The following is a 21235-nucleotide window of genomic DNA, read 5'->3' as shown; positions in this document are numbered from 1 at the left end:
TGGGGTGGGCCTGGCCCCCAGGGACCACCAAAGAGGGTTGCATATTATAGAGTGATGAGTGTATTATAAAGACCCTGAGCTTTTGGCTAAAGAAGGGTGTAACACAAAACTTTAAGTCTGAGATCCCATTCAAATGAGATCAGTGGGTTTTTTTTAAGTCACAAATGCACAGTGACAATATTTTGAAAGGTGGAAAATAGCTGACTAGTAACTCAACAATAGAAATCAGAAAATCAATCCAGTTTGCCCTGGAGAACCCAGGAATTCCCCTGAAACTGTAGGTGAAGATGAGGCTAACATCAGGAAGACTGGTTGAAAGTCTTCCTAATAAACAGATTCCCAGATCCCTTCCCTTACTTTACATAGTTGGGAGTTGCCCCCTCCCTTGGTGTAGCAGGACTCTGGAGGTTTTTTTCTCTCAAGAAGTTAAAACATGGGGTGTGTAGACTGGGGACCCTGGTCTTTGGATGGGGTCCAGCTGAAAGCATGGATTTTATATTTAAAACTAGAGGGGTACCTGGGTGGCTCAGTCAGTTAAGTGTCCGGCTTTGGCTCTGGTCAGACTTCGGCTCCAGTCATGATCTCACGGTTTGTGGGTTCGAGCCCCGCATGGGGTTCTCTGCTGTCAGCACTGAGCCTGCTTTGGATCCTCTGTCCTCCTCTCTCTCTGCCCTTTCTGTGCTTGCCCTCTCTCTCTCAAAAATAAATGCTTAAAATTTTTTTAGTAACTAGAGGTTAATTGAAGTTTGACACCAGATTTCTACTCCCACTTAGATCCTAGAATGTTATGGGCAGAACAGAAAATGTGATTGCTAATAAGTTCTAGGTTTTGTATCCTAAGACTTAGCGACAGAAAAAAGATGTTCTGGCTCCATGTCTGAAAAGCATGGGGAAGTGACTCATAGGTTAGGGAATCATCTGCCTGAATCAGATGTTCACCCCTGAAACACTCGAATGTGGCCAAAGCAAGAGAGGTACTAAGACTACAGCAGTTTGGATCACATGCCTCTCCCTGGACAATGAACTTTGCCCCAAATACCAAAGAGTTTCTCAAGGTGGGAGGGGTAGATGAGCTTGCCCTTGAGAGTGGGCATGTAGGCAGACATCACTGGAGATGTCAGCTGAAACTCCTCAGCCTCCCCTGTAGGCAATGCTATGATGGAAGCAAAGGTCCTATGAAGGCTTAAAGCTGTCTTACCAGTGTAAGAAATGAGTACACTTTGCATTTCTACAATATATTATGGGGTTTCAAAGTACTTCATTTCATTAGCTTTCCAGAAAAACCTGTGAGATGGATATTGTCATTCCTACTTTATTGATGATTATGGTGGACTCCTTATGGTAATGTGGCCGACTCACTCACTATCCCTCAACTAGATTGAGCAGAGCTGGTAGCAGAAATCCTGTCTTTTGCTTCTTAGTCTGATTGGGTTTGTATGTTAGCACCCCAGTGATCAGGCCCAAATCACAGATTCCTGGATAACTGGGCAGGGGAGGACATGTGGAGGTGCCATTCACAGCCAGGGGACTATATGACTGATTGTCCCCTAGTCACCTAGGGTCTCCCCCACGACTGCCTGCACAGCAACCCCAACCCGTGTCAAACCAGTAGAGGCTTGGAGGGCGCTTCTAAGCGCACACAGCCAGAGGAGCCACGTGGCCTCCTTTTGGAATAAGACTAAAGAATTAACTTCTGGGAAGAATTTTCCATCTGTTTTCCAGATAAGATTGATTAGAACCATCTACTCAGTTTTGCAGATTCCATGAAAGAATGGATGAATTGTCCCGTCTGGCCTGGCTATGTTTAGTCCGCATTTCTCAGAAGAGTGCTAACTCCTCCAGGCAGGGACGGCCTCTTTACCTTCAGACCTCTCGAGAAGAGGAGTTAGATGTCCCGGATGTGTGCTCCACGCTGGCCAGAGGGGAGCATGTAGGCTGGAAGGGTGGCCCCATCTGGTGTCAGCTAGACAGCTCCCTGTGCGTTTTATTCACCCTCTGGTGAGGTTATGGTGGGGAAACACTCTGTATTTGCCAGTCCTCTCTGCGTCCCTTACACCTCCCCCACCCTCTCCCCTCCCAACCAAGTCAGTTCTCTTTGTTATTTTTGGTGTAAAGAACTTTCCTCCCATTAATTTCAAGGCTTCAGAAAAGCAGTTAAAAGAGATTGAGTTGAAGGAAGCTATCTGATCCTGCTTTCTCTACACACACACACACACACACACACACACCCTCCCTCCCTACACCTGTGAAGCTGAACTAATTAAAAACGGATCCATCCTTTTGCTTGTTATTTAATAATAGTCTTTGCATTTTAATGGTGAGTCCAGACAGTCTATACTGGTTGTGGTTATCGAGGAATTAATAATGCTGTTTTTTATTCCCTGTTTACCGCTCTTTTTCTCTCCTCTCCTGCTTCTTTTGGATCTTTCAAGTTTTCCTTATTCCAGTTTCTCTCCTCTAGGGCTTTGGAAGTTAGGTCCTCTGTGTCTGTTCTTGTAACTGGGTGCACGTAAAAGACATTATTTGATGTAACAGAGTCTAAAGTTAAGATCTCCATATTGACATCTTCTGCATAGCGCATAGATCTTGCAAACCTTTCGTTTTGATCGCATTCTCCCATCTGCCGTCTTATCACTGAGGAAAATTTTAGCTCCGCAGTTTTTCTCTTTTAAGCAGTTTTGTCAAGGGATAATTGACACAGAATAAAAGGTGCGTGTCACAAGTATACAGTTTGATGTCTTGACACGTGCATACACCCGTGAAGCCATCACCACCACCAAGATCATGCGTGGCCTCTTAAAAAATAGATTCAGTTCACACTTGAGCTTAACAGGCTGCATGTTACCAACGTCTGCTAGTTTTCAGGGGCTTTGTTTTGCTTAAATGTTCTGTGGCTTCTGGACAGAAGTAACTGTGATAATTACCGTTCCTCAAAGCCCACTGGGCATTGTGCCAAGTGCTTTACAGTAATTACTTCTCATTGCTTTCTTTATTGCCTTTAATTTTTAATTATAAAAACAGTACAGGTTTATTGTAAATAAATGTGCTTGTCAAAAATGGATAGTGTAACAAAGGAAAGACTGGCAATTCTTGAAACCCTTTGTTTTCTTCAGAGTGGATATACGTTTATTACTTGTCACTGCAGATGTTTTCTATTGAAAGCATATATGATTGTGGTAAAAATGGAACTAAATACATAGTGGAGGGGTTTGGGGGCTTAAAATAATAATCATTTATGCACAGTGCTTTCTGCAGCTTGCTTTTTTCACTTCTTACTACCACACCATCTGCCCATCTCATCTTTTTCACGGCCGTATGACATATGTAGCATTGAATTAATGGCATTGTGATTGTTTTTATTAACCTCTCTTTACTTTTAGGCTATTTTTTTTCTTTTTTTTTTGTTGTTGTGATTACAGGTGTCTCATGGAGTTTGTCTTAACATATGTCTTTGTGCACTTGTTGAATATTTTTATAGGATAAAATCCTGAAATACAGTGCATTATTCCCAGCTCATATAGCCATCTTTCGACTTGGGTATTATCATTTCCTTTTCACAATTGAGGAATTTTATGCTTAAAGGGTTAAGCTTACTCAGCTGGTGAGTGGCTGATAAGGGCATGAGAGCCCTGATTTCCCAGGGCTCCAATGTGTCAACATCCTCAACCCTCAACTCACTGCTTCTCCTACTAGTTTGGAAAAATGGTCAAAAAAGAAAAACGTTATTAATGTTGGAATTGTCAGAAGGATTAGCAGGGATTTTCAGCTAATGGTAGTTCTATGGAATTAGAATGCAGGACGTATTTCAAGCAATTTATATTTTCACCTGGCCCTTCAGCTGAGGACACTAATGTGAGAGCTGAGGGGCTATTTTTAGCAGGTTGCTTTAAGCCCTTTTTGGGGGGGGGGAGTTGTGAAATAGCCTGTCCATCACAGGCAGCTAGGAATTGCTTGCCCACTTTTTTGTTCCGAAGGAAAGGACACACACCATCTGGGCCAGTAAGTGAGGTCCAAAATTGGACTCATGTTTATTTTACTTAATAAATGTGCTCTTGAATAATATGAGTTGAGTTTAGGTTGGTTGAATGCCATTTTTAATGCAGCAAGAGTGCACACATTTCTTGTAATCCTGCAGTGAGTGGCTTTCTAAAATAAAGAATGCTTTGGCAATGTGAACAAATTCCCTGAATTTATGTTGATTATAACTTATTTTTTCTTTTCTTAAGGCAGGGAACTCTATGCTTGGTTGCTTGTGTCTTAGAGTGTGTTGGATGGTATGGTGATACTCGTTAACTATAATGTGGAGTACATGTGCTGTTATTAGGAACGTAGAAAAATATAGTTCAACTTCTCACTCTCAAGTCCCAAATCAAATGACATGACAAAACCACATAATTTTGAAGAGGTGGTTTTAGAAAACCAACTTCCGCCGGGAGGAGTGTGGCTGTAGACCGTGGGCACTCCTATCCTTGTGTGTGGACTGTGGGCCCTATTCCTGTCTCATGGTGGAGCCGTAGGGAAGAGCTGGCTCTTCGCTTACTCAGGCCACAGTCCAGAGAATAAAACAGAAACGAGTGAGGTTTTGACTGATCCTCTTTCACACTAGCACCATCGCATTCTTTGAAAGTACACTGAAATATTTTTGGTCCAATGTGAACATTTTTGTTCTTCATAACTTATTCACATTTGCTCATGTATTTTTTAATGTTTATTTATTTTTGAGAGAGAGAGAGAGAGAGAGAGAGAGAGAGAGAGAGAGAAAGAAAGAAAGGAAGAGGGGCAGAGAGAGAGGGAGACACAGAATCCAAAGCAGGCTCCAGGCTTCGAGCTGTCAGCCCAGAGCCCGACACGGGGCTTGAACTCATGAACCATGAGATCATGACCTGAGCCGAAGTCGGACGTTTAACGGACTGAGCCACCTAGGAGCCCTGCTCATATATTTTTTAATTAATCAGTAGTTGATTCTACAACTGGAATGGCCTTTAGAGTTTATGGAATTTTTGGTGTGTGAAGACAATAAGGACTAGGCTCTAACTTTTAACTTTGACCCATTTTAGTTGATTTAAGACAATTTTGGTTTAAAATTTTTTTAAGTTTTATTTATTTTTGAGAGAGAGAGAAAGAGAGAGAGAGAGAGAGAGAGAGAGAGAGAGGCAGAACTTGAGCAAGGGAGGGGCTTAGAGAGAGGGAGACACAGAACCTGAAGCAGGCTCTAGGCTCCGAGCTGTCAGCACAGAGCCCGATGCAGGGCTCGAACCCACGGATCACGAGATCATGACCTAAGCTGAAGTCTGATGCTTAACTGACTGAGCCACCCAGGCTCCCCAAGACATTTTTGGTTTTAAAAAATAGTATTATTCGTGAAAAGGAAGCATCTTCAAAATAAATAATTTAGTTAATATACCTGGTGGAATATAATTCTGAGAGAAATTTTTAGTGCTTTTAATATAAAAATCTTGATCCTCTAAGTTGACATTTATCAGGTCTATTTTAAGGCCTTCTTAAGGCCATAGACCTTTGTATTGATTTTAGGTCAGGTTTGGGAAAATGACTGAAAATGTATAGTAAAATGAATAATTTTCCAAACCCAATAATCCCAGTTTTGGATATCTATACTTTGGAATTAAAAGCACTAGAAGCTAAAGGTAAACATGCAAGGATGTTTAGTGCAACATTGCTTAGAGAAGCACAGAACTGGGAGCATCTAGAATGTTCATTAATAGGGTGAATAAAGTATGATATACACTGTGGAGAAGTATGCAGCTATTGAAGAGTACAAATTAAATTATATTATTGACCTTGGAGCCAATATATGTGTTCATGATACATTAAGGGGAAAAATCAAATACAGATTCTTTTTTTAATGGAAAGAATAGAACCCCATACATCTATGTATGTAGCAATACATTTTTTGTAGGTGTGTATTATCTTGGCAAGATGGGAGTGGATAGGAGAGAGAGGTTACTAAAATTTTCTTTATGTCTATCTCTATATCATTTGATTTGGTACAATGAGCAAATTTCTTTCTAAACTTAAATATTTTGGAAAGTAAAAAAGAAACATAGGAGTCTTGCTCTTCCAATTTTGCAAAAGGAAACAAGACTATTCTTCTATGTGATAATGCAGTTATTCTGACCATTAGAATAGAAATTGAAGAAGAATTTATAGGCATTCAAATACCTATCAAAGCATCATCACGTAGGCTGGTATTTTTCAGCTGTTTTAGCTTGAGCTCCCCTGCATTTGACTGCGCCCTCCCATGTGTTTATCTCCAGGAGCCAAGAAGTTTTCCAGAGTTCTTACTTCCTATAGTTATAAAGAAGCAACACCCACCTCTCAGTTCTGACCTCTCCCCTTCACCTGCCTCTCAATCAGAGTTTTAGTACAGCGTTTTTGGTCTATTGCTTTTCGCTAATAAGAGTGGCAATCACAAAGATGAGCCCTGAGAACAAAAACTTCCTGTTTAATTAAAACATGAAGGAAAACTGGAAATTTTCATACCACTTTTTTTTATGTGCTTCTTAGAGTGCTTTCTTAGTTTACCCCCTCTGATCTACAAATGAGAAAATCTGGTTGCAGTAATATTAGATTCTCATTACTCAGTGGGTTCCTGCTCTGTCTGTGGTCACCTTGTGTGCTCCCAGGCAGTCATGATGAAGAACATCTTATCCAAAGGCTTTCTATACACAAAGGGTGTGAGTAACCCCAAGACTGCAGCCAAGAGTTTGAGCAAACACAGTGTAAGAAAATCATGGCGATGTTTAGTGGAGCGTGTGATAAAAGGAATGAAACTTTAGGAAAGGATATGGAAATGAGGTTAGAAGCTCAGTCCTCACAGATTTATAACCTAGAGGTGGTGATGGTTGGATTAAAACGTGAGCAAGTAGTTTGGCACAAAGGACTGGAAAACAGGACTTGCAGTTAGCTAGCTGGGTTTGGATAATGTGATAAAGCGAAGAGCGGAAGCGATTACATAGAACACTGACATTGTTTAGAATTATAGGTTTCCCCAGCTATTCAAAAGGAGAGCATTCCTATGAAACCTTTTGTAAGCCAAAAATGGCGTAAAGCAATGAAGCACTTACCACTAACGTATATGGAAAACTTTTCCAACGTTCCCACACTCCAAAAATAACCTCTCTTAGGCTTTTCTGATACCACATCTTACTAATGGATGCACAAAATAAATAGAGAAAAAACAGAGGCTCACGGAGGCAGTTCAAAACTGCGGCAGCAGCTTGATACTGAGATGCTGGAGGCAGCTCCCGGGGAAGGAGCTGGGCAGTGCAATCTTACGCGCTGCGCTGCCTCTGTAAAGGCAATGTGCCAAATGCTGAACACCGTTTTCGCTTCTCACTTTTTTTGGATTTCTGTTGGTAAGCAAAAGGAGGTGCTAATGTAGCTCTTTTGTAAAAGTGAAGTGGCATAACCTGAACTTTCAAAACGTTGGAGGCTCGCACGCACAATGTTAGCGGATGGATTTAGTATCAAAATAATATGGCTGTTTTATAATTACAACCATGGTGTAGCAATTCCTTCCTTCATACACTGAGCATCATCTTCCAGCCAAGGCTCGTGGGCTTTGGTATGAACCCAGTACAGTTCAGCAGACTCAGTGGAGGATGGGGAGAGGGAGGCAAGGGGGTGCCTCGAGTTCACAAATGAGAAAAAGAGGATTTGGAGCTCCTAACTGTGCTTTTCCTCTGATGCCTGCAAAGATCAAATTGTGCCCGCCCCGTGTATTTCGTTATCACATATTTCGAGAAGAAAAATTTTAATTTTTTTTTTGGTCTCATTTTCCCTGAATCAGCTTTGTATTTTCTGCTTTGAAATAGCAACGATGCTGAAACTTGGATAGAAAGGAAATTATAAATCTGAAACTGCCTTTCTATTATTTTCTGTACACTAAATGATTCTCAGAAAAAATGCACAGAGGCAGGCTTAGGAAATTGTTTTTCTCCTCTAAGCAACTTCTTCAAGAAGTAAAGCAGTCCTGGAAGCAGCAGTGGCATTGTGGAAGATTTAGATTCAGATTGACCACTAGTCTGTGGTTGATGGGGGTGCGATCCTCAAATCTGAATGCCAGTTGGTGTCAAATCAGGGTTTAGAAATAAAACTACTGGAAAAGTTTGTTATGGAAGCAATTATGCTAAGTAAGGTGATTTGTGTTGAGGGTGCTAACCTTTCCTTCTTGTGTTTACTGAATCCAGCTTCAGCTGGAAAGCTAGCCTAGTTTAAGAAGGTGATTCGATGCAGGGAAAAAAAAATCTGCCATAAAGGTAAATTTAAATTAATTAGATTAAGTGAACACAACTTTACCAATATGTAATATGGTTTTAAAAACACAAATGAAATTTTACAAAAAGGGAGAGAGAAGAGAGATAAAATATAGGAAAAAGAAAGAGACCAAAAGTAGAAGTCCATTTTTAACCTGGGCTGGTTTGTCCAGAAATTTGGGGATTCTCCAGAGATGCTGAAGAGGGGAGGCAGGGTGCTGAGACTGGGCTGTGGGAGCAGTTTCTGGTGGAGGCTGTCCCCTTTTTTCAATCTCCTTTTTATTTCTATGCAGCTGGTCTCCAGTTTCTGAATGGCTTGTGTTCAAAAGGTTCCCTTGTAAATCTATAAATTACAACTACTGTTGTAATGCCAATAATTAGACCCCAAAGTGCATTACAGTTGACTTGGCTATTGCACATGAGTGTAAGCAGGTTTAATTAGAGAAGGATGGGCCAGTCTATGAAAATTTTTGTGGCCCCTAAATCATTTGGTGGGTGGGAGGTGGTGTTAAATGTGGAGGGTTTGGAGTCAGATGGACCTGGGTTCTTTTACATCCACATTTCTCTCTCTTTCTTTCTCTGCTGCTCACGGGTTGTGGGCAGGCTAGTTAATCTCATTAAAGGTCATCATCAGGGGTGATAATAGCATCTCCTTAGAGCTTTGTTGTCAGAATTCAATGAGTATTGTGCACAGATGTTAGCTTGTTATATATTAATACTACATTAGTATAAAATGTTACAGTATTAATAGATACTAATTGTTATGATATATGATCGTTATTATTCCTTTTATATGGCTTTCTGCATACTCCCCTTTTCTCCCAGAGAGATTATAACCTTTGAGAGTAGAGAGTTTCGTTGTGTATTTTGGTGAGTCTTAAATGCAATGCACTTTGAACATAGACCCTAGATGTGTTCATTTGTTGACAATGATTTGCTTTGTTCAAGGGCTTTAGAGACTAAAACTCTCCACTTTGATTTTTCCACATTTTCTTTCTCTTTGTTACAGGCATGTAGTGAACACAATTCTTATGATAACTCATTGTGCCTGGGTATTTATTTTGGCTCATGGGAAAGAAAAGGGGAAGAACAAGAGTGAGAGAGAAAATTCCCCATGATACCTAGACAGATGTTAGAAGAAAAAAGAAGAGAGAAGGAATCCAAAAAATGTATGTATTTAAGAAAGAGAAGACTGGGTAGAATTTGCTAAACTTGAGAAGTAAGAAAGTAATGTTGTGTAGGCGGTCCCCTGAAAGGAAATGGAGGTGGGGTGGAGATACAATATAGCCTTAGTACCTCAATTGACCAGCAGGTGGTGTGTCCCCAACTCGGAGCAGCTTGTTTGGAATTTGGCACAAGGCGGACAGATAGATGGGCCTCTTCGGCAGGGGGCAGCTGGCAGAAGAGGTTCCTGCTCTCTGAGCATGTGTACATGGGATGGGTACCATTTAGGAATTTCTACCTAAGGGAATGCCTCATGTAGGCATAGAGGCCCATCAGGGCATCTCTGAGAGACGGAATCCAGCTGCTCAAGCAACACCATACTTCTTTCCTCTTCCCGCATCCTTTGAACCTGGTGGTTCCACTACTTTCAGTGATTTGCTATTGAATATTGGGTCCAGGACCAGAAGGGTAGAGAATTGAGACTCGGTTGGGCAGATATGTGTAGTTTTATTAATGGATGGTGAGACTTTGCTGCTCTTGGTCCTTTTTTCTTGATCATATTTCTTGACAATGGCTTTCTCCTCTTTGTGGAGATAATTAAAACATTTAAGGATGATTGCATGTCTCTTTATATAAAAAAGATGTCATTTAGGGGTGCCTGGGTGGCTCAGTCGGTTGGGCGGCCGACTTCGGCTCAGGTCATGATCTTGCAGTCCATGAGTTCTAGCCCCGCGTCGGGCTCTGTGCTGACAGCTCAGAACCTGGAGACTGCTTCACATTCTGTGTTTCCCTCTCTCTGACCCTCCCCTGTTCATGCTCTGTCTCTCCCTGTCTCAAAAATAAATAAACATTAAAAAAAAAAAATTAAAAAAAAAAAAGATGTCATTTAAAAATGAACAACTGGGAGTGCCTCGGTGACTTAGTCAGTTGAGTGTCCGAGTTCGGCTCAGGTTCCGTGGATTCCAGCCCCACGTCAGGCTCTGTGCTGATGGCTCAGAGCCTGGAACCAGCTTCGGATTCTGTGTCTCCCTCTCTCTCTGAGCCTCCCCCCTCGTGCTGTCTCTCTCTCTCTCTCTGTAAATAATGAATAAATGTTAAAAAAAATTAAAAATGAATAACTGATACACATTTATAACAGAAACAGTAGAAAAAAGGTGATAAGTGCAAAGGGCTTGGAAAACACTGACCCCAGTTCCCAAAGATAATCACTATTAAAAACTTGATATATAGTTGACCCTTGAACAACACAGGTTTGAACCTACTTGCATGTGGATTTTTATCAATAAATACAGCACTCTAAATGTATTTTCTTTATTATTTTCTTAATAGCATTTTCTTTTCTCTAGCTTACTTTATGGTAAGAATACAGTATATAATGCATCTACAATGCAAAATATGTGTTAATTGGCTGTTTATGTTATGAGAAAGGCTTCCAGTCAACAGAAGTCTATTAGTCATAAGGTTTGGGGCAGTCAAAAGTTAAATAAGGATTTTCGACTGCATGGGGGGTCGGCACCCCTCACCCCTGTGTGGTTCAAATGTCCACTGTATAACATTTCAGACTTTTACATATGTTCACATGGTTTTTTTTAGAAAAATGAGGTCATACTGAATAAACTGTTTTATACCATGTGTTTTCCGCTTAATCTATGCTGAATATTTTTCTGTGTTAATATACTGCAACAACATTACTTTATAATGATTGTGTAGTGCTAAACCTTACAAATGTATAGTAATTTATTCAACTATTTTTGGTACACAGATTGTTTCTAATTTTTCACTAGTATAAACAATGCTGTGAGAAACATTCCTGCACATATGAAAATCAATATTATTTTCTAGGGATATATTTCTAGGACAGGAACTGATGAATTAAAGGGTATACATATTTTAAAAAGCTTTTGCTACATATCACAAAGTTATCTTTCTTACAGCTGGTACCAATTTATACTCTTGCCCCCAGAGTATAAAGGTGCCATTTTCCAAAACCTCCTGCCAGCATTGGGAATTATCAATTTTTTTATCTTTGTTATGATTAGAAATACTAAATAGTATCCTATCACTTATTTAATTTGTACTCCATTTTAGGAAGCTGATTTTTATTTATACTGGTCATTTATATTTCTTTACTTGAAAAGAGATCCTTTTTTAAAAATTTATTTATTTTGAGAGAGAAAGAAACTGAAAGTGGGGGAGGGCAGAAAGGAGAGAAAGAGAGAGAGAATCTCGAATAGGCTCTGAGCTGTCAGCACAGAGCCCAGTGCAGGGCTCAAACCCATGAACAGAGAAATCATGACCTGAGCTGAAATCGGATGCTTAACCGACTGAGCCACCCAGGTGCCCCAATATATTTCTTTACTTGTAAAGTCTTTTTTTTTTTTTTTTTTAATTTTTTATTTTTGGGACAGAGAGAGACAGAGCATGAACGGGGGAGGGTCAGAGAGAGAGGGAGACACAGAATTGGAAACAGGCTCCAGGCTCCGAGCCATCAGCCCAGAGCCTGACGCAGGGCTCGAACTCACGGACCGCGAGATCGTGACCCGGCTGAAGTCGGACGCTTAACCGACTGTGCCACCCAGGCGCCCCGAAAGTCTTTTTTTTTAATGTTTATTTATTTTTGCGAGAGAGAGAGACAGAGCATGAGCAGGAGAGGGACAGAGAGAGAGAGGGAGACACAGAATCCGAAGCAGGCTCCAGGCCCCGAGCTGTCAGCACAGTGCCTGACGGGGCTCAAACTCACAAACCGTGAGATCATGACCTGAGCCGAAGTCGAACACTCAATGGACTGACCCACCCAGGCGCCCCACTTGTAAAGTCTTTATCATATTCTTTGCCAAGTTGTTAATTATAAACACTACTTATATGTTAAGGCCATTAACCCTTTACCATACAGGTTTCATGTTTTAATCTCATTCTGTCATTTGTGATTTAATTTTGTTTATAGTAGGGTTATTTTTGACATACATAAATTTTACATTTTAGTTATTTAAATATTTAAAACTTTTTTAATTGGCTTCAGCTTTTGTGATCATAATTAAAATAAAACAATTTTCATGATAAAAGTATTTAACCATGATTAAAATAATTTTCAGATTATAAAAACAATCACATGATTTTGTTCAAATCTGTGTGTGGTCTTATTTTCACATTTAGCTCTTTCGCCCACTAGGCATTTACTTTGTATATGGTGTGAGGTAATAATTGCATCTTTAATTTTTCCTAATACTTAATTATTCAACCAGCTATTAAATAATCCATTCTTTTCCCACTGGGTTTAAATATCATATTTAACAAATAAACATTTTATTTTTTTAATATTTTTTTTTTTTCATTTTTGAGAGAGAGAGAGAGAGAACGTGAGCAGGGGAGGGGCAGCGAGAGGGGGAGACATAGAATCTGAAGCAGGCTCCAGGCTCCAAGCTGTCAGCACAGAGCCCAATGAGGAGTTGAACTCATGAACTGAGATCATGACCTGAGCCAAAGTCAGACACCTAACCGATTGAGTCATCCAGGCACCCCAACAAACATTTTAATATAGTACTTGTATTTATATTTTCTGGCTTTCTGTTCTGTTTCATTGCTCTGCCTCTTTTAGCAACAGAATCAAATCTTTAATCCTTTTTTTTTTTAGTTTATTTATTTATTTTGAGAGAGAGAGTGCACACAAGTGGGAGAGGGGCAGAGAGAGAGAGAGAGAGAGAGAGAGAGAGAGAGAGAGAGAGAATTCCAAGCAGGCTCCTCACTGTCAGTGCAGAGTCCCACATGGGGCTCAAACCCACTAATCATGAGATCATGACCTGAGCGGAGATCATGACCTGAGCTGAAATCAAGAGTGGGACACTTAACTGACTGAGCTGCGCAGGTGTGCCCAAACTTCTAATTCTTGATGTTTTCAGCCTACTTAATACCCAGTACCCCCCACTCACTGTTGTTTTATAAACTTCTCTTTTAAAAAAAATTTTCAGGTTTTTTTCTTTCAAATAAACTTCAGGATTTCTTTTTGATCTGTTTTTTTTTTTCAAATTTCTGGCATTTTAATCTAACTGTAATTACATTTATAAATTAAATAGAGGAGAATCGACATCCGTACAATGTTGAGTCTTCCAGTCTTGGAAAATCGTATAATGATCCATTTATTGAAATGTTTTTTTATTTTTTCAGTAGAGTTTCATACATTTCTTTATATATTCTTCATTTTTCTTGTTTTTCCTAGAAATTCTGTTATTATTGTTGCTATTGTGAATAAGATTTTTTTTTCCTGATGTTTTCTAACAGTTTTAGGCTATTATGTGGGGCACTCAATTAATTTTATTTTGTGACTGTTCACCTCACTGACATTTCTAGTTATTTAAAACAGTTTTAGAAGTTGAATCTATTAAGGGATTATAACATATGCAAGTTAGATAATTTTGTCTCTTGCTTTCTCATAGTTCTTTAGTTTTGTTGTTGTTGTTGTTGTCTAGTTGCCTTGGCTTGAATGTCCAGAATAGTGCTAAATGATACTAGTGACAATGAACATCGTTTTTTGTTCCTGATTTTAACGTTAATACCTCTAGGACTACACCATGAGGTATGATGCCTGTGTTTGGTTTGGGGTAATCTTGATCATGCCAGGAAAAATTGTCCTAACTCCATTTCATTAATTAAAAAAAAAAAACTGATATTGAATTTTATCAAAAGTCTTTTCAAGAGTACCTACTGTGCTAATTCTAAGACTGTTTCCTATCATGGTATCTTAACTATTGAGATTATTCACATCTCTATGGTAAACTATGTTTATATGTGAGGTTCGTCTGTGGTTTCCATTATTAATCAGTTTGTTTGTTTTTACATCAGGGGTATTATGTTAGATTTCTGTTACTTTTGCACATTTGAACATTTTATACAGCCAGGAAATTATCTGTGGCTTGAAACTCAGGGAGAACTTGATTGTGTAAGTAATTTGGACTAAAAACTTTCCTCGGGAACAATTTCTCAATACCTTTTACATTGTTCCATGATTATTGATCTGTTGTTTTTCAGCTTTTTGAGTTAGTTTTCTTCTAATTAACTCTTTTGGCTCTACTTACAATATTTGGTGTGTGGTGTTCTCATTACTGAAAACTTCTAAGCATTTGATAATTGCCTTTTTGATTTTTTCTCAATCGATGATTTTTCCATTTTTTTAATGTTTATTTATCTTTGGGAGAGAGAGAGAGAGAGAGTAAGCAGGAGAGGGGCAGAGAGAGAGACACACACAGCATCTGGAGTAGGCTTCAGGCTCTGGGCTGTCAGCACAGAGCCCTACTAGGGGCTCGAACCCACCAACCACGAGATTGTGACCTGAGCCAAAGTTGGATGCTTAACCAACTGAGCCACCCAGGCACCCCCCAATGCATTATTTTTTAAAAGAAGAGTTATATAATTTTTCCAAGAGCTTTGCTCTTTTTTGACTTATACTTTTGCAATTATATTATAGTTTTATTCCAGTCTGGTCATAGATTGTGGTGAAAATAATTTCTTTTGGGCGCAAATCACTTACAATTTTTGGGTGGCCTAATATAAAATTGGTTTTTGTAAACTTTTCTCATATCTTTTCTGAGCGGAATAAACAGAAGACCTTTCTCTTTAATCATTCATTTATTCAGTCAGCATTGTTTCAGCTATGTGTCTCCTGCAAGAGTCAGGCATGGTATTAGGCACTGCAGGATATAAAATGAACAAGTCACAAGCTTTCTTTAAGGTTGTCAAAGTTTGGATGGGACATAGATACATTAAGACCTAATTTGACACAAAGAAATGCAATGGTAGCAGAATTTACAAAAGAAGGGCTTGAACCCTATCACAGCTTCTGGGAATGCAAAGATGCCTACGATTTTACCATGGTTTTGGGGAAGCTTTCAGCATGAAAGTGTAAAAAAATAAATGAATTAGTTAAGGTCAGAGGCAGACTTTTGGAGGCCAGACAATTAACTAGGAAACCACTGTAATCATTCAGTAATAAATTAAGACATGTAAAAACTGTTAGGAAACAGGAAGAAAAGGGGGGATTTTCACACGTGAGGGCGGCAGGTATTAGAAGAGTCCACACAGGAGGCTGAAGGAGGTGGAAGTGAAATGTTGCAGAAGCCACAAGAGGACACATTTGGGAATTCTTGGCCACTTAGGTTAAGTGCAGCTGAGAGGTCAAGTAAGATAAAAGCAACAATGTGTCCAGTAGCATCAGTCTTTGGTGACTTGGGGAAAGCAGTTTCGGTAAAGTTGGGAGAAAGAAGCCAGACTATAAGCAGATCTCAATGTAAATGGCTTGTGAAGATGACGGAGGCATGAGGTGTTTCTCCAGAAGCTTAGCTGTGAAGGGAATGAGCGGGTTAGGGCAACAATGAAAGGAGCAAAGGATCAAAACAAATGGCTTTTAAGACGTAAAAATAATGTGAGCATATTTGGATAATGAGGAAGGTGAGTGGACAGGGAGAGAAGGCATGATTGTTGGCCAAAGGATCCTGAACAGGTAGGGGTCCCAGGGTGAGACACAAAGTCCAAGGGCTGATGGCCTTTGATGGAAGGAGGGCTCTTTTTTTTGAGTTGAAGGAGATGATTGGTACCCATAGGCATTTGGGACAGAGAGGTGGGGTCTCCCCATTTCTTTGCAAGGCTGAGTGTGTTTGTGGAACCTCAGTTACACTGCTGGATATTGTCAGAAGGGTCCAGGGTCTTGTTCTGCACTGACAGTTCACTTTATATGTACGATTTGGGGTCCGTCCCTTCTTCTCATAGAAATGAGAGAACTTTTATGCTTGCCTTTCTTGAGGCTGTTTCTCTCTCTCTCTCTCTCTTAATGTTTTATTTATTTTTGAGAGAGAGAGCAGGAGTAAGGGTGAGACAGAGAGAGGGGAGATAGAGGATCTGAAGCTGGCTCTGTGCTGACAGCAGCCGGCTCGATGAGGGGCTTGAACTCATGAAGCGTGAGATCATGACCTGAGCTGAGTGGTATGCTCAACTGACTGAGCCATCTCGGCACCCTGAGACTGTTTTTTGAAGGATTTTCCAGAAGTCTCTGTCTCATTAACTATGTGGTATGCAATAGACCATCAGAATAACACTGTTAGTTGTAAATAAAGTGATTGATGGATGCCATAAGATCACAAAAGTTTCCAATAAATAAATCAAAATAACATTTCACATCTTCAATATGCCTCCTTTTCTGTGTCTGATTAATGATTGTCACACGAGGAGAAAGTTTTATGAAGGTGACATATTTTAGCACACTGTATTTTGATATCTGTAGTTTATTACTAACTTTGAACTACAGGGGATTGTTTTGAAGCTTGCAAAAAATTTCTGGATTTACACTTTGGGCATTCACATGTTGGTAGCAAATTAGTCCCCTGAAAAATTGGCAAGCCTGAGGAGTTTTGGTCTTTGTTATTCTGGAAAAACACTCTATCCTCTGTATGGAGGGAACTGCTGGTTTAATTCTGTAAATAATTATGAGACAAAACCCGCATATGAAAGATTTCCCACATAAACTCCTCTATTGAGTAAGAGCTCACTTATTAAAAATCAAGGTTGACAGTTTAACAGGCTCATTATGGTTCAGAAATCCCCTGGGGCATTTTAACCTTTTAAAATCTTTTTTGGATGTTCATTTTGCCAAATGAGCTGACTCCCTGCCATATCTCCATTCTGCCCTGCTTGGGCTCTGATCTTAGAAAGTGTCACTCTTACTATAGCAGTAAGTCAGGTGCTACCCAAAGTCAGATAGTCCGCAGGCTTTCCTTGGAGAGGAAGATGAAGAGGACGGGGTGGGGAAATCTGCTAAGGTGAGAGGTCTGTATTCAACTAGGTGCCCAGATGGTCTGGCACCTTCGTGAGCAGCACAGGAAACAGCACGTTGGTTCAACTTCCTTGCGCCAAAGGGGGCAGCAGCACATCTATAAAATGGCTTGTACATTTTGTGATCGTTTCTGTTTCCACTCTGATTCCCTGGCTGATCATCTCAATGGCTCTGCTGTGCCCCGAACGTTGATACAATCCAACAGGTAACTAGAGTGTGTGGAGGTTTGGTCTTAAGCTACCTGCAGTCGTTTCCAATGGCTGTCTAGACGAAGCTGTTTCTGATATTCTCCATTAACCCTCACACGTCTGCCCCTCAGCATCACTTGGCACAGCAGCCCTGGCCTTTGCAGTTAAACTTAAGCATTCTTAGACAGTCTGCTTTCCTCAGAACAGGCTGCCTTGTTAACAGCTCTACCACCAAAGTGAGCCCAGGATGTGGAGAAAACGAAACCAAGATGGAGCACTGCTTTGCTGTACTCCCGGGGGCACCTGGGATGCAGCACTGTTTCCACCTGCTGGGCCGTTCTGTGCTTCCTTCCTTGCTGTTCTAGAGCCCCAGTGAAGACCTGAGTGAGAGGGCAGAGCACAGGGACTGCCAGCCTCCCCACCCCACGCCCTACCCCACCCCCATCAACTTTCCACTTGCAGTGACCTGCCCTCCAGGGTGACTTATCAGATGTTTGGGGTTTGCCACTAAAAGAAAACAAACGGTGGAATGTCCTGCCCTGCGTGCTAATGAAACGGCTGAGCCAGCTCAGGGGTTACGAGGTTTGCGAATTAGGAGAATAATGATCTTCAGTTTCTGACCTCCTGGCGCAGGCGGTAGTATTTATCAGGAGGCGCATGTGACTGGTTAAGAGACAGAGCCCCAGCTTGGAGGAAACAGCTGCTTGCGGCATGCTCCTGCATTTGGCAGCTGGACAGGCAGGGTGCTGATGTGAGGACTAGGCGACAGAACCGCCCCAGTAAGTAACTGGAGAACTTGTGTGTGTGTGTGTGTGTGTGTGTGTGTGTGTGTGTGTGTGTGTGCATTTTGTAAGGCACTGACAATTTTTAATTTTGATTTTGGTTTCCCTCTGGCACTAAAGGAGGTATATTATTTGTGTTACTTGTGTTGTCTGTTGGCAATAGCCATTTGTATTTTTACTGATTTTTTTTTTTTTTAGAACCTGTCATTTGCAGCAATGTTTTCTGACTTAAAGTGTGAATGAGGCATACTGCTTGATTCCTATCTAGGAAAACAACAAGTTGATTTCCTGGTGCCTGGGATGTTCATGATCCGTGGTGTTTAGGTTCAAAGTCAAGTTTGAGATTATGAAGTGGAGAGTGTATTAAAGTGAATTGATGACTAGGTTTGATTTTAATCAATTTTTACCATTGAAGCTTGCAAAATAGTGTTTTGAGAAATTTGTATGTCTGACTTGACCATTTCTACTCAACTTTGAAAACTCTTTCATTTAACAATGCATAACAATCTGCAATATAGAAAACTAACAAAATAATATTGAGATTTAGATTAGAAAGCATGTTTGGGTTTCAGGCAAGCTTCATAACTCATCAAAGACATATTTTCTAGCTCTTCTCTTGAACGAGCTTTTTCAACTTCGTTGCTTTGACGCTGAAGTTTTTAGTCACCCCTGGTCTTCCTTACTTTAGATAAAGGAAAGTTAGTGTTTTGATGATGCTCAGTGTCCTACCTCTTGCCTGGATTATTAAAAAATGTTACCTGAAGTTGATTATCAACCCTGGGGGCGGAGGGGAGGGCTTCCAAATAGCTGAGATCTCTTCTTTCTCGGGTTCATTCAGTGGTGCTGGGGCTTGCTCTTAGGAGAGCACAGAGCAGGCATTATGCTGGAATTGATGTGTTGTTTGGAGACTTTTGTCCTTCTGGGGTAGTTACCAGCCAGAATGTTTCAGAAAGGAAAAGGGGAAAGGGAGAGGACAGCACCCGTAATGGATGAGGTAAACCTCTGGAAGTGACAGGTCTCTGAATCAGAGCATTGAGCGAGATAACCAAATCAGTTCCTTTTTCTGGATTGCCTGGACATTAAGGAAGGTGGGGGGAGGGGGAGTAGGTTGTTTTGATTTGAATTCTTACCAAACAGTTATTTTGCTTGTGACGAGCACAGGGCACCCTGAAGTGTGTTTGCTTCTCCAGGTGACGGATGGATTGTCAGCTATGCTCAGGCTGTCCGGTTTTCTTGCAATTTCTGCCCCCTGCCTGGATGGAACACAGCTCTCCCCGCCCCACCTCCCTGCCCTGGTATGTGGAGGGCAGACTGGAAATGACCTGGGGCACGCTGGTCCCGCTGCAGTTTTCCTCAACACACTTGGTCTGGAGTAGCACACTGGCCAAAGATCTGGGGTGGAAGCACTTTCGGATGACCCTCCGAGAAAGTGGCTAGTCTGGCGCTGGGAAGTTTCTCCCCTTCTTTCCCATAAAATGGAAAAGATTCGACCAGACTCAGAGTGTTCAATGAGACAAAAAGTTATTTCTAACTCCGCCATTTCTTTTTATGACGTTTGTGTGAAGTCCTTGATTTAGCCTGTGGCCACATGGCCCAGTGACTTCCCTATTTGACTACAGGGCCCTAGCTACCCACTGGGCCACTTTTTTAGGGAGTTTGCTGCTGCTGTAGTTTCACTTTTACTGCGAGTCTATTGGAAAAGAACTATGAGGTGAAGTTGATTTCTCCAGAATAATAGAGACACCTTCAGTAAAATGGAGGGTCTCACTGGCTATCTCTAGAACAGCCTTCGGAATTATTCAAGTGCCGATATTTTGAAGGCCCACAGACTATTTTGAAAAATCCAATGATATCTTGACTTTCAAAATATCAACAGAATAATAAATAATTATTTTACATGTAGGTAGTATGTCCATAGGGTCAAAGACTTTCAGATCTGGATAGGAATTTTAGAGTGTGCAATTGAGCACATTTCAGAGTTGAGAAAATTCTAACCAATGTGTCTGGGTCAAAGTGTTAGTCGCAGAGCCAGGAAAGAGGGCTAGAGGCTTCTGCCAGGATTATTATATTATTATTATAACATTAACACTGATAATTATAACTTGAATTTATTGAGCACTTTGCCAAATGACGTGCTAAGCAAATGTATTTATTTTCTTATAATCTTCAGAGTAAGTCTATGTGCTATATATTATTATTCCAGTTTTATAGGCAAAGAAACTGAAGCTCGGGGACCCCCTTAGCTGGGCAATATGTAGCACAGACCCAATTGGCTCCTGGAATGGACACCGGAAACTGCACACATTAAAAGACTTAACGTGGAACACATACACTAATTCCACACATTTAAACTTAAAAGCTTAATGCTTAATGACATGCTTAACGGGATGCAAATGAGAATATTTCAGTGCAATACAATTAGACACACAACGTGTGTTAAGGCTCTTTCGAACGGTCCCTGGCAGGAAGGGCGAGGTTTCCCCTTGTGACAGTCCAAGCCCAGGCTGTGCAGGGTCACTGACCTGCAGCCTGTTTTTCTCGCTGAGAGTAGTTCAGTGATGGCTCCCGCATTGGTCAGAACAGCAAGTTTGAGCTTTATGATTACCCTGGAATACACCACTCTTGTTGCCCTTTCTGGCCTTTTCTCTCAGCTTTTCCTGTCACTCCTTTCCTTTGGAGGACAGCCACTCCACCTGTACCCCACACCAAATAGCTGGCTTGGTGGTGATAAAACTATGAGGCAGACCTGTACATTGTTGTTCAACCTGGAACGTTGGTTGTCCAAGTAGGGGGTGGTTGTTCATGAACAGAAGCAATGTACACCTTTTGTTTGCTCCATTTGTTCTGAGCTGTGAGGGGAGACGGTAGGCTGGGGCACTGAGGTGAGGGAGGAGAGGTGTGCTTTTCTCTGCACACTTCCCCGACCTGCATATGGTCGCCATGCTTGCAGGCCATGAACCTGCAGCTTCTCTGGCTCATCAGCCAGAGACCAAGCTTTAAAGAAATCTT

General features: G+C 40.9%; 1 protein-coding gene across 8 annotated transcripts in view; it reads left to right on the top strand.

The window, feature by feature from the left end:
* RASGRP3 (RAS guanyl releasing protein 3) overlaps positions 1 to 21235 on the top strand; it is a 106710-nt gene that overhangs the window by 13025 nt on the left and 72450 nt on the right. For 6 of the 8 annotated variants that reach the window (XM_007082432.3, XM_042982183.1, XM_042982185.1 and 3 more), the window contains exon 1: positions 17965 to 18223. The exons of the other annotated variants lie outside the window; for them this stretch is intronic. The gene's annotated coding sequence lies outside the window, so the exon portion shown is untranslated. Of the gene's footprint in view, positions 1 to 17964; positions 18224 to 21235 lie in introns of those variants that run through there. 8 annotated transcript variants of the gene reach the window in all.

Source organism: Panthera tigris, chromosome A3, assembly GCF_018350195.1.
Source record: "Panthera tigris isolate Pti1 chromosome A3, P.tigris_Pti1_mat1.1, whole genome shotgun sequence".
NCBI classification, from domain to species: domain Eukaryota; kingdom Metazoa; phylum Chordata; class Mammalia; order Carnivora; family Felidae; genus Panthera; species Panthera tigris.
The sequence above is the reverse complement of the archived record's forward strand: the minus strand, read 5'-3'. Positions and strand labels throughout refer to the sequence as shown.